The sequence below is a fragment of the Cygnus olor genome, chromosome 3 (genome assembly GCF_009769625.2).
Source record: "Cygnus olor isolate bCygOlo1 chromosome 3, bCygOlo1.pri.v2, whole genome shotgun sequence".
NCBI classification, from domain to species: domain Eukaryota; kingdom Metazoa; phylum Chordata; class Aves; order Anseriformes; family Anatidae; genus Cygnus; species Cygnus olor.
The window spans coordinates 2,476,563-2,490,730 of NC_049171.1; the positions used below are offsets into that span (position 1 = coordinate 2,476,563).

The 14,168-nt window shown below is 44.8% G+C and overlaps 1 protein-coding gene across 4 annotated transcripts in view; it reads right to left on the reverse strand.

The window, feature by feature from the left end:
• Window positions 1-14,168, reverse strand: part of KIF13B (kinesin family member 13B) — a 124,775-nt gene that overhangs the window by 82,060 nt on the left and 28,547 nt on the right. The window lies entirely within an intron of this gene.

Here is a 14,168-nt window from a genome sequence, read left to right on the forward strand (position 1 = left end):
TTCCTCCAGTGCCTCACGGCATTCCAGGCATAGCTGGCGGTTTCTACCGACAAACCTCATTTTTGCCAGCTCACCCCCCCCCCCCCCCCAAAAAAAAAAAAAAATGGCCTGAAAAACAAGAACTTGGGCAGAACAGCAGCTCTGTGGGTTTGGGGTATTTTCCAGCCAGAGCTAAGTTTCCTGGACTGTCCCGGCCACGTTCAAGCGGTGCGCGCATCCCATAAAGCCGTGTTATGACAAGGGGGTTACAACTTGGTCCTTCTGTTTGTAAACACTTGGATGTCAGGATGCTATTGTGCTCTGGAGAATGTTTGGTGAACATCCAGTACCCAGACTCTCAATTACCATTGTGCATTGGACTATTTTTTAATAAAGCCTGCTGCAGCTAGCATTTTATAACCGGTGGAGGGGGGGCGGGAAGAAACCTCTTGTGGTTTGGCGGCGTTTTAACTCCACCGATGGACTTCCAGATGGGAACACCAAGCTCCCGGGTCCGGGATGTGGTGAAAAACCCTTCCTGCCTCTAGGCCAGCTGCACAAATTGCTTAAATCCCAGGAAAGCAGCCCAGGAGCTGTGTGATGAGCTCCCGAAGAGGCAGACAGCTCGGGGGGGTGTACTTACGTGTGTACAGCATTGCACACGTGAAAATCTTCTGGATTTCATCAGAGCTGCCCCAAACACTGCAGCACCCAGCAGCTGGCTCTCTGCTTTCTTCCTCCCTTGAAAACCAGAAATCCCTTTTGGCTGGGACATTAGAATCTAACAGCTAATTATTTATTTTTTTCTCTCCTTACTCGATTACTGCCTAAAAGCATCCATGTGCAGAGCTTCTCATTCGACTGTGAAGGTGGTTTTTGTTTTTAAAAGCATTTTACTTCCCAAACAGATGATTCTCAGCCTGTCCCTTTCACTTTCCCCAAACCACAAGCTCTCATTTCTAAGAGGATCTAAGCCTTCCAGCTCAAAGCTTTGTTCACACCGGTAGTCCTAGTTCCTGTCAATGTCCAGAATTAACCTAAAAAGAATGCAGAATTAACCTGCAATGAATGCAGAAACCATGTCACGAAGTCCCGATGTCAGAACAGCACCATTCTGGGATATTTTTAGCTTTTTTTTTTTTGAGCAAGTTGACAATTCACCATGCAGGAAACGCTGCAAAAACTGTGTTCAGCCCTCCCTACCTCTTCCTTCTTCACTGTCAGATTTTAAGGTGCCCACCTTTAAATTGTAGGTTTTTCCTCGAAAAAGTACAAGGAATATGTTTTCCTTGGGTGGCAAGTTTACAAGAGCTCACATGACAAACACAAATGTTTGAATTCTGTATCAACAGTTTATTCAACTCTGCAATCAAATACACCAAGAATATTCAAAGAGGGGAAAAAGACTTTAAACACAAAGAGCATTTTCACCATAAATTTAACACAGAGCATCCTGAGAGGCCTTCCCAGCATCACACAGCCTACATACGTCTACACCTTGTATCTCTGACCTCAGCATGGGCATTCATTATGGCACAGCCACCAAGACAGAGGACCCAGTACCGACTCTCCTGGGAAAAACCTTTCAAAGCAACTTTTTCTGCATCCATTTTCAGTCACCTGGAGCATTTTGGAAAGATTTGCCTTTCTTCTCACTGGAAAATTATCTCAAGGCCTACCGCAACTCCTTGATGCAAGGCATTTTTTCTTACAGACTCAGCAAAAGGGAGAAAGCTGGAGCAAGCCACCGTGATGTCTGTACCAACGAGAGATAGAAACTGCATGGGACAGCCCTCCCAGGGCCCTCCCTGCCCTTGTGCACGGCTGGAGAAGTATCAATGCCCCCTTCCTTCGGAAAGGAAAACTTGCTGACATCCACAGAAGTTTCTACAGAGAGTCTACGGGTAGCTGGGAGTAGAAAATAAAGGTGGGAAAGAGGGACAGAGACAGGAGCACGACCATGCACTTCCCTTATCATTTGCCAAAAATAATAAAAAATAATAATAATCTATACCTCTCAAGCCTCAGACCAGGAAGAAGAAGAAAAAGAATAGCCCGTGATAAAGAGTACGAGCCACTCACAGCAGTACGAACGCATCTGGAATCATACAGGCACCAAGCCTCCAGAACAGCCGAGCAGCTCTACCCCCTCACCATCGCTGCAAGTTGCAGAAATTGCCACAAGGTCTCTTCAATGCAGAGGTGGTGTATGCAGAGCATCCATAACATTTTGGTAATGTTTGCTGTTTCTTTTAAATGTTCACTAACTCCCTCTAAACACAGTGTGTAGAAGAGGTGTCTATTCTATGGTTAGGTGCATCTGGGTGCTTGCTAATTCCATATCTCCTCTTTCCACTGGATTCCCTCAGATATGAATAAACTCCATATTCTAATACCTACTATTACACATTTTCTGTTGTCCACATCCCAAAAGAACTCAGTCATTTATCTCATGATTACCCATGCGGTTCATATTAGATAGCCACAAAGGCTGCAGCTGAGGAAACACCTTCCAGCTTGGTGGGCTAAACAGCAAGTCAAACTGCCTCCATCAACTTGTCTTCCACTTCCAAAAATTTACCTTCTTGTCTTCAAATAACATCCTCCTCAAGGGGATGCCTGTCTGAGGAGGCAAGCAGACAACATCTGAAAGAGCTGCAGTTCAACAGAGACAATTGTTGTGGCCGTCTTTTGTAAAGAACTCGACCTCAATGGTGTGCTGGGTGCACACCCAACGTATTTCCGAGGTTGGGAACTTCGTTGGATATACTATCCAGTTTCTGAACCTCTGTGCAGTTTCAGCATCCCTGGGTGTTTGGGTGTTCAAGAGCACATGCACGGTGCCCAAGTTTATACCTCGGAGCCATTTTCGGTGCCTCCAGAACTAGGCAGCTGCTCTGCAAAGGGTTATTGTCAACTGGCAAGTCTATGCACAGCGTGTTTTGGATCCAGCTCCACGTTAGGAGAGTCAAGCAGTATTTAAAACTACACGCACGCTGGAAATCACAAATGATGTTGATCTATTTGCGTAGGGGGGGGAAGAGAAGGGCTGCAGGCAGAAAGGTTTGGTCATTAGCATAAGAGATAATTGTCTTGCTTCCATGGTTCAGTAACTGCCTGAATTTCCTTATTTCAGCACGTACACATTCCACGATGATAGCGATAAGGAAAAGGTTGTTGCACAACCTCTATGTGCTATCAGCCCATTGATGCCCAAGGAGCCTGGGAGGTAACAGAACAGCACGATGTGTCTGAACTGCTCTATAAAACGCAGTCTGAGCACAGCAGCTTGTCAACACACCGGCATCTCAAAAACAGCACTTTAAGAAAGTCTTCATGTATTAGGAGCTTCAATCATTTGCCTACAGTAAGATAAGCATTCATATCTTTCAAAACAAAAAGTGTTAGACTATCTTTTGCTCTTCCCAAGAGCACAGACTACACACCTCCCCTCCCCTCCGACCACCACCCTCTCAGTAGTGTCTATATTCCTCCGATCCATTTCGGCAAACTCCACTCACTGATAACAGCACGATAATACAGCAGGCAGCCATCAATACCTGCTCTGACATTTGCCAGATGCCGAACGTCAATAGAAACATGAAATATTTGGCATGCACTGATACGTTGCTTCTTGTTCACGAAGATTTCAACCCTTTTTACCCAGTACTTTTTCTATCCAAATTCACTCAAACAGTTCAGCAGCTGCAAAGTCAGTGTTAACAAAAGATGTTAAGAAGGGATTGCTTCCCTCACCTATCCATAATCCTGCTATGAAAAGGAGGAATAATTTTCTGTTGACGTTGTTCCAAACTATAACATTCTCTCAGGACTGCAACCTGACTACGAGATTACCTGGCATGAGGAAATAAAATTTTTGTCTGTTTTTTTTGGGTAAAATTTTTGCATCAAGATGCTCTTCTGCCTGCCATGGTAAAGAAATCCTCATCCTCAGTGCAGCATTCAAACCCAGTGGGTGGCATCCCTGCCCAGGGCAGGGGGTAGAATGGGATGAGCTTTAAGGCAGGTCCCTTCCAACCCGAGCTGCTCCAGGACTCGGAAATCAGCTGCTCTTTTCCCAGCACGTGGGTGGGAAGTCTTTGGGGAGAATAAGCTGTAATTGACCTGCTTGCTGAAAAGGAAAGGGAAAATGCAGCGTATTATGAAAATTAGAGGCAAGCCTTCCCCATGACAGCTCAGCTCTCATGTCCCATATATGCCTTGCTAATGGCTCCGGACTGCTGGAAGAAAATGTCATAGTGCTCCAGGCAAACACTTAATTCTCTTAAACCTAGAGCTGCACAAAAGCGAATAGTATAAAGAACTTGTTTTGAAAACAACAACATAAAAAAGAGTCTCTGGAATGAAAATGGGAGACAGAGCCCTGGAGGTTAGAGGGTGAAGCCTTGCGGGCTCGCGATGTGTACGGCACGGACAAGGGGCAGATGAATGCACAGCCACAGCGTCGGCACGGCCCCAAGGTGCTGCAGCCCTTAGCAGGACTAAAACACCGCCTGTGTACTTAGCATTTCCATTTCCTTCTCTTTGCAGAATTTCTTCAGCATCTGGGGGGAGAAGCCCAAACTATTTCTGCCTGAGTGCTACCAATTCGCCGTAGCATTTCCCCGTGCCCTTAAATTTCCTAAATTCAGCTTTTGTCCCAAAGAGAAACTGACTTATCTGCTTTGTCTATTCTTCTCCCTCCCACCTCGGCAAATCTCCGTGGCCATTTTTAAGTGTAGGAAATATTTGGTGAACTATTCTCGACTCATCATACGACGTAACTATTTCAAAGCACTGCAGTTCTCTCATGCCCACTGCGTTCCAGCTGAAAGCTCTCATTTGGGGAGCCAGATAATCCTGAAATATTTAATGGGGAAGGTCATTTTGAATAATCTTTTATTCTGTACTTCTTGTTCCAACAATCTTTATTTATATATAAAAAAAATCTTTCACTGAACACTTGTAGCAGCACCCATCACCTTCAAAACCACATATGGCAGTTGCTTAAGGGCTTGTACGCTATTTTTGGTAATTTATTCATGCTGAAAAGATAAATAAATCAGTAATGTGGATTAGCAAAGACGCACAACTAGTGGTACCAATTGCAGAAGCCACAACGTAGATAATGTAAAAGCATCTGGCCGCAAATTAATTCAGAAATTACCTAGCTGGAAGAGGCATTGTAGCTGAGGTTGGTAACGTTATATATATCCGTTTTGGCTGACAAAACATCCTTCCAGAGAGTATCGCCTACAGCGGTGTAGGGAGCAATTGCGGATTAAGTTATCATTTCGCAGATTTGGCAAGGGTTCAGGTACTCAGCAAGGTGAAACATGCACCATGCGCCACCAGTTATCCCTTTTACCCAAATAAACGGTGTCAGACTGAATCCCCACCGGGTGCTTTCCTGCCAGCCGACCTCCTGCGCTCTGGACTCCGGCCAACAGCCTGTGGGATCTTAGCTCCGGGGCTGTCCTGCTGCAGGGGGAGGAAAAAGCTCCCCTGGGACAAGAACACAGCTCCCAGTGCCCCTAGCAGGCACCGAGACAGTGGCAACAACAGCCCTGCGATCTGGTATTGGCTTGGAATACATACGTGAAATAATACCTGAATATGGGACACACAATGAGAAGTGACCCAGAGGCATTGCCTGTGGATTTTCGGAAAACCCAGCAGCACAGCTCTCATCCCTTAAGGCCACAAAGATGATACGGGGCCTGGAGCAGCTCCCCTGTGAGGAAAGGCTGAGACACCTGGGGCTGTTCAGCCTGGAGAAGAGAAGGCTGAGAGGGGATCTCAGCAATGTGTATAAATACCTGAGGCGTGGGAGGCAGAGGGATTTGGCCGACCTCTTTTCAGTGGTTTGTGGGGACAGGACAAGGGGCAACGGCCACAAAATGGAGCCCAGGCAGTTCCGCACCACCATGCGAAAGAACTTCTTCCCGGTGAGGGTGACGGAGCACTGGGACAGGCTGCCCAGGGAGGTTGTGGGGTCTCCTTCTCTGGAGACATTCAAGGCCCGTCTGGACGCCTGCCTGGGCAGCCTGCTCTAGGGAACTGCTTTGGCAGGGGGGTTGGACCCGATGGTCTCTGAAAGTCCCTTCCAACCCCTACAACTCTGTGATCCCCCCCCCAGCAAACCTCTCATCCCCCAGCAGCTTCGAGGCACCTCTAGGCCAAGGTCAGAGGCGCTGCTGAGCGCACAGCAGCTGCCAACCAGATTTCCTCCTTCCTCGCTCTTATCGCTAATTACTTACTTCTAAGAGCTTCTCACAGGCAACACCATCTATTTGCTTCCTGCACTCCTCTTACCACGGAGCTGTTTATCTCCCCAGCAGGCCTTTTCCTTTGAAATCCCTTTCAACGCCTCTCCCTCCAAAAAGCTGTCAGCCTAAAAAGGAGCCTTCGACCTTTTCACAACGCTGTTTCTGACGCAAAAAGCATTCGTGGCTGTAGATACTTTAAAAAGAAGTCCTTTTCATGACAGACTTACATGTGTGCTGAATGACACAGGCTAATTAAAAGTTCTTTGTGTGTTCAAATGTCCTGGGCTCCAAGGACGGAGTTACGAGGCTATTAGGTACCGATCCCTCCACTTACCATAGAAAGAACCTCAAAAGGGATTTGGCAAAATGTCCTGAAAACCAGGGAGCCACGGAGCTGGCTGACACAAAATACTGCACGAGCAAGCCTTAATTTGGCCACAGTGACCAAACACACAGCATCTCCAGGACAGATGCTGCATCAGTCGTGAATTCAAAGCTCAGAAGATTTTTCTGGGCTAAAGCATCCACAACGTCCAATCTTGGCTAACGACAATTGTTTGGCTTTTCTGGGAACATTGCCATAATAAAATAGCTTTACATGAAGTCCTAGTGAACTGAGCGATCAATCACCGAGAAACTGAGACCCGTGCGCTGGTTCCCACTGTCAGGAATGATGAATGCCAAACGCACGCACAGGCGCTGCAGAAAACATAGGAATAGCTCACGTCTCACCTCTGCCAGCGTGCTGCAGCCCTGTAAGATGTTCATTTGTTAAAACTGTCAGTGCTCTAGAAGAAGGGGGAATCTGCTCTCGAAATAGCTTCTGGTCTGGTGGTACAGAGGTGGTTTTCACCTTCTTTGTAAAAGCTATAGAAAAAAAGGTTTTGTGAAGTGTCACCAGTCAATTCTACCATAAGGCATTGTAATTAAAGGGGGGAAAGAACCCAAGAGCCCAGAGGATCAACCACATTGTCTTGTTGTACCCTTATAAAACTTATTGCTCGTACTTCTTAACTCTTCTTCTAAATGTGCAACTCTTAAAAATAATTCTATTGTTACTAAAAGCCTGGAGTCACAAGCAAACGCTGTGTTATTTCTTTATGAAGTGAATGCAGATGCAGCATATGTTCGAGGTGGGCACAACACTCTCTGCAAAAGGCTGAAAGTCTGGAAGTCCAAAACCCTAAAACAAGAAAAATGTCAGCTCTAACCTCACATGTGAACTAGTGTTTACCTCCACGCACTGCTCTTTTCTTTCACAGTAGCCTCTAACAGCAGATAACTTGCTAGCAGCAATCAGCTGGTTTCGCTTAAGCTTCTCTTTTCCTTTCCCAGCTTTCTGTTTGGGATACAGCGTGTGGGATGCACCATGCGGAAAAGTGTTTAATATTTTGTGGTCTCCGTGATTATTTCCATAATAGTGTGGTAATTCATTAGTCTCATGTACGCAGTTGAGCCTTGTCTTTTCCTCAAACACACCTGGAGGTGATACCACATTCATCGGCTCCTGATGCCAGGTCTGTGTTGGGAAGGAGCTATTTTAAGTCTGCTGCTGTACGATTCACAGCCAGATGCTGGTATTCATAAACAGTAAGGAGAAGTAAGGCTTTCACATGTCCCAGGGAGCCAAATGAGGGTTTCTGCTGAATTCTATCTTTGAACTTCTAAATTCCCTGCTGGTTGTCTCCCAGAAACTTCTTGCTTTTCGATGCAACTTGTTGCCTGCTTGCCTGCAATTCATATGGGACAGCACATGCAAAAGCACTCGATAGCACACAATCGCGATTTAGCACTTTTCACAGCAGCATCCCTCCAAAAAATAATAAAAACAGATGTTCCTACACATATCTCAAGGACTACTCTTAATTAAACGGGCACATCACTGAGAAAAGCATTATTTTTGCTACTGATAAATCAAATTTAGAGATTTCATATATGCTAAATGATACCTGCAGTTAATCTGAATTACAAAAAGCAGTTATGAGCATCTACGTTGAGAAATAGGCAGGCTCTGGAATCCCAATGGATGAACAGGACCTACCTCTGCTCCAACAATTTGAAGCAACAAACACACATTTTGTTTCTCCAAATCTAAAAGACATCGGACAAGTTTGAGAAGCCAACAGCCAAAACCCAAGTTTTCTGTTAGTGTGAAACTACACAATACAGCTAATGCTTAATGCACGATACTTTGTCCGGGATGACAAATCATGAGCCATAAATCAAATACACACTTCTCGAAATGTCACGGCTGGATTCCGTGGTTACTGGATCATCCACGCGAATTCACAAGGCAGTTTCCCAATCAGACTGGAAAAAAAAAAAAAAAACAGCGAAGTGCTTGGGAACATAACTCAACGTGGAATTTCAAAGTCAGCCGTCCTCTTTGCAATTTGTATCATTACCAGTTAAACTATTTGGCAATAAGAAACAAGCAGGTTGTAACCAAAAAGATTCTATCCCTTCCCATTCAAGTTTAAATGCTACATAGGGCAGGCAGAGAAACTCAAATGGGCAGCAGCTGCAGCTCCTTACTGTTAGACCACGTACATCAGTTAAACCCAAGTCTTCATTTCCACCTGGATGTTTTCCCAATTGCAACCCCCCCCCCCAAACTGTGCAGATGTATCAAGCAAGTCGCATGCCACTTCCGTACAAAATAAAAAAAAGCCACACGCACAACTTGCTTAAAAGGAAATTATTATCCTCAAGGTCTACCTGTGTTTTGGTGGAGGCTAGGAAAAGGAAAGAGGGCTCTCCAAGAGGAAGTTATCGCATGAAAGTGGACTGGTGGCCCCGCCAAAAATAAACTGGAGTGTGTTTGCAGATCAGCTGTTCCACAGAGCTCACACTCCCTAACACTACAGAACACCAAAAATTCATAATAGCAATTAATGTGGTGGGAAAAAACAAACAAACAAACAAACAAAAAAACCAGAAAACCACAAAACAGTACTTGTGATTAGCACACAAACAAGTTTGTTGTACCCCACCAACTCCACCAGCTAGCAGGTATTTTAAGACAGAAACTGAAAATCTGCAGCGTAAAGGAGAAGACAACATGTAGTTATTATTTCCTAACGGAACATAGAAGGGGAGGAAAGGAAAAAAAAAACACACAACAAATGAAACCCGACAGCCAGAAGGTCTGCCAAAATTATCTTGGAGAGTTACCGCATTGTTTATTTCATCTGGAGCCCAGGGCTGAGATTCGGGAGACGCACAGATCCCATGGTTAAATCATTTTAAACAGCCCTGTCTGTACTTTCCTTTTCCAGATTCCCCACTCGTGCTGGCAAGAGCACGATGCAAACCTCAGTGCCAATGGCTGGAGCTATAGCGAGAAAGAAGTCAAGTTACTTAGCTACTATAGCACCTACAAATGGTTTCCAGTAGACCTTCTTTCTTCTTCAGACCCTTTAGCAGCCGTGCATGATACTCATGCCCACCTCTTACCATCAGTCCTAAAAACCCAGGTTGAAAACAACTCATTTGGATGTGCTTTTTCATCCCTCCTCCTCCTGCCAGCAGGAAACACGACTGGAGAATCTGTTACCTCGCAGGCAGGTGGGGAGATTACCCAAGGTCACCTGCTCTGGGATGAAGCTTGTATTGCTAAAGAAACGATTTGTTAGCAGTTGTTTTCCCCAAAACACAGCCCTGAAATAAAAAAAAAAAAAAAGTCTTTCCCTCCAGCATTTTTTGCAAAAGGACAAAACCTAGTAGCTTGCTTTGATAAAAACCACCAAACACATGTGAAATTAATATCAGACGTTCAGATAAAAGCCTGTGGACATCACAGGAACTGAACATAACAGATGACAAAGTATATAAGAGGAAAGAGGAGCAAAGGGAAATTCATATAAAGATCACATGCTTCAGCTGAGTAAGTTCCTCAAAAATCAGACTTCAGCATATCGCCTTGCTGTCCCCAGCTACTGCTTGATTTTAATGGATGAGCTATCTTAACCGATTTTGGGGTTATTTAACCAGCATTTTTTTCGTGGAACCACCTTCAATTATGAGGCTTTAACACGTGAAATGCTCAGCCATGTAAACACAATTATTTTTCTGTACAGAAAACCTGCTTTAGGACAGCTGTGCTCAAAAGGAGAATTCACAAGCAGCAATACCCTGAGAAGTTATGAATTTCTCTATTGCATTTAGTTTTCTGCAATATTATGTGCATGTTTGCTGTACCCTGCAGAACAAGAGGTGTTGCATTTCTAGAACCACTACAGGAAAGCAACTGTGTAAAACGAACGTCAGAGACTGTCAATTTATTGACAGCATTTAAAAGAGAAATGAACTGCAAAAAAACTTCTGCTTGGCTCCTTCATATAGCTTCCACACCGGGCCATGTATTTTATGTCTACCTCTTGAGTGACACGAAACCAAACATATGCAGAAAGGATATACTAAAATCTAAGTATTCAGACATATACAGGAGAACGATGACAGCTTTTAGGTAAGTCAGTTCTGTGCCTTAATCAACCTGACAGTATTCCCTTCCCCTCATTACTGTTCTGCAGCCAGCATAATAAAGCAGACAAGATGTCTAATTAGCATAATTTGGCCACTCTGGCTTAGAAAATCCCTAAGTGTTCGCTCGTGCAACTGATTGAATGAGGCTGTCCAAGCATAACCACAAACAGAGAAAGGATGCTGGATATCCAATTTTGTCATTTGATGCCACAAAAGCCAGGACACCGTGATAAAGTTTCCCTCTGCAGGTACTACGGTGACAGTTACCACCGTGCTAGCATTGCCCATGCTCTCAGAATAGTTCAAGCTTGGTTTCGTAACCAGCTCCCAAAAGAACCGAGTCACGCAGACGTTCGCGGTGCTATTTTAGGCACAGGATGGAGAAGAGCAGTGTGAAGATGGGGCGTCACACCCAAGTGCTTTGTGTAAGTAACAGTCGATAGCAGCTTCTTACCGTGCTTCACTTAACCGCAGCGCAACGTGGAGTTTGCTGTCCTAACTCCTTGCTCGCAGGGCTGCAACGTGAGCTGTCACTGCCAGGACAAGCACAGGATAAGCAGAGGCATCGGTCCTCGCCAGCAACCTGCTCTCACTCTAGTTCCTGCAGTGTTGGAGTGAATGGGACAATGCAATGCACTGCTGCTATTGTGCTGGTTAACAGAAGTGACCAGGAATTCAGTCCCCGGTGAACAATGACCCTTACAGATATGCTACGCTTATAAATCAGAAGGAGGGGAGAGGTTCTGTACAGTTCTCCCCCCCACACCCACAAAATACAATCCAAAAATTAGTATTTTTGCAGATCTGGCATGGCACGAAGGAATGCAGCTTCACCTTCCCGGCTGATCGCGCTGTCCGGCATCACGCAGAGTCAGGTGTGAGCCTGACTAAAACCAGAGAGGTTTTTAGGCTTTCCAAAGTCTGTGCAGGAAAGAATTCAAACACACTTGGCCCACGCAGAAGAGCTTCAAGCCACGCTGTTTGTGTTTGGCTGTATGTTAAAAGCCAGCACCTGAAAAGACCTTCCCTTGCTTCCAGCTCCCTCCTTACCCCTCTCTTTTTTTTCCTTGAACTTTGATTTTCCCATCAGCAATTTCACGACTGAACGGTCCCAGAGGAAGAGTTGGGCCGTGCAGTGCCAAACATGCAAGTTTCCATTTATTGTTCCCCAGAATGAGAGGAAAATGCAGCCTCTCCAAGTACAACACGCTGCTTCAAAAACTACATTTGCCTTCCAGAGTTGAAAGGGAAAGAAATCTGGTTAAAACATGACTTGCAAAAAGAAAGGAAGCAAAAATATGTTAGAAGGCTTAAAGCCATATTGTCAGAGATTGCTTGAAAGGCTGCCAACGCTGCAACTCCCCACAGCTTTTTGGAAATAAATACGCACTACAAACTCAAAGAATACCTGATACGACTTTTAGCTGCAACACAGTTTCAAGTAGGATTCTGATACCAAAAGCTTTCAAAACTCTCGAGCCCTTCTGTAAGATTTTCAAAGCTTGTGCCAAGCCCAGGCTTCCCTTCAGACATCAGGCAATTGCCTTTGCCCAAAATCACCGAGCAAACCCATCAGAAATTAGCAGCAGAAAATCAAATCTCTTAACGTCTTCACCAAGTTATCTAGTTTTTTCCAATGGGGACAGTCCTTAAGTCCAACTGCTGAGTGGATTTTCTCCAGTGACTTACGAGCACTTCAGAGAGACTCAATGCCTTTCAAATATCACACAACCCCTCGTAGCACGTGTTCATTGGAATGAAAACCACAAAGTACACCTCTAAACATGATTGCATTTCATGCAAAGAAAGCCTTAATTCAAAATAAGCCTGCTTAGTTTAATTAATCAGCCTGGAGATTGTATTTATCAGTTGGCAGCACACGTTGAAGCAAGCTGTCTTTCACGCCCAGTAAACTGGCTTGCTGTGCAACGCTTTAGGTTGTTAAGCGTGTCTATCAAACTATCACAGCATATAGATACGAGTCAAAAAAATCTACATTCAGGTTTTACAAAGCTTCCATTACACAGTGGTCGGGTCTGTGAGTGCATTTGTCACCTGCTTCAACGGCGTTAATCCAGCTACCTGCTTTATCACAAACCACACAAAACCCGTATGATTTAAATGTGAAGCTTTTCTTTTTCCTTTCTCAGTAACAGAAAAGCACGGAGAGCCTCTTGAAGCCTCTTGCGTTGTTCCCGCTGTATGGCTTCGATAAAGGGGAATGGTAACTTACCCGAGGCTGCGTTTGTTGGCAGCAGGGACAGAGGTCGGAGGCTTCCTTTATCCTCCCTCCCCACTACATGTTTTATGGCCTGTCATGCCAATCTAAGGAAGAGGGTTTCACAACACAAGTCATTTTGTCTAGCATCTAAGAGCTTTTAGAAAGAAGGCAGGAGGAGGGAGGCTGTATTTCTTGGACTTCGTAGCAGTGCTTGCCCTGCTTTCTCCCAAATCAAGCCTTCCTTTCAGCCGCCGAGTTAACTGAGGTTCGTTCGCTGACGCCAACACAACCAGCTTGTCGAACAGGGATGAACAGAAGCTTCGAGGAGGATGCTAGACACAGTCACACAGCCTGTGTAAAAGCTGATTTCAATGCAGTCACAGCTTAGTGTGCAATAAAAGTGAATCCGTTCAATACGCCACTTACCTTTCGTACCTGCTCTGTAACCACGCACGGCACTGTAAAATTACTACCCGTCATGCCCTCGACTTATTCAGAGGAATTAAAGCTAGACAGACGTTAAAGCAAGACAGGTAAGCTGACCCCGTAACACCAGCTGCACGGTTATACCCCTCACCTTGTGCTTGGCCACCCCAGCTCCTTCTGGCCAAGGCTCTGCTGCTTGCAAACCAGAGCCCCCCGCTCCCTGCGGCACTTCGCTCCAACAGCGCATAGCCTCTGCCGTTACAAAACGCATGTGTAATTCCTAATTTGTGTTTCTCTAGTCTCAGGCTTTTGAGCACTTAGTTCTTAAGACATCTTTCCCTTTTCACAACGCAACTTCCCAAGACGATGACCAGACTTACATGAAAGCCACGTGGTAGCTCCAACACGTGAAGTACTTCACCATTTATGTTATGCATATAAGAGACCCTTCAGTCTCTAAAGCCTATGACATGAAGACGTATTTGGGCAAAAAGTAGAAATTTAAGCAGTGGGACAAATACATGCAGTCAGCAGGTATCATACCCAGAACATCACATTTTATACTCAACCTTATGGTAAGGGGTCTTCTACTTCTAAACCTTTACATCAATAAGCAAATCCAAAATAAAAAATAATAATAAAAAAAAAAAACAACTAAAGGATAAGCAGCTAAAGCCATTTCATATTACTGACCTAAAACTATGTGACAAAGACTTCTGTTTTGTAACGGGTTTGTACCAGGGGACTAAATGTTTTACTGAACAATTCTAAAAAATTCCCAGAGTGAA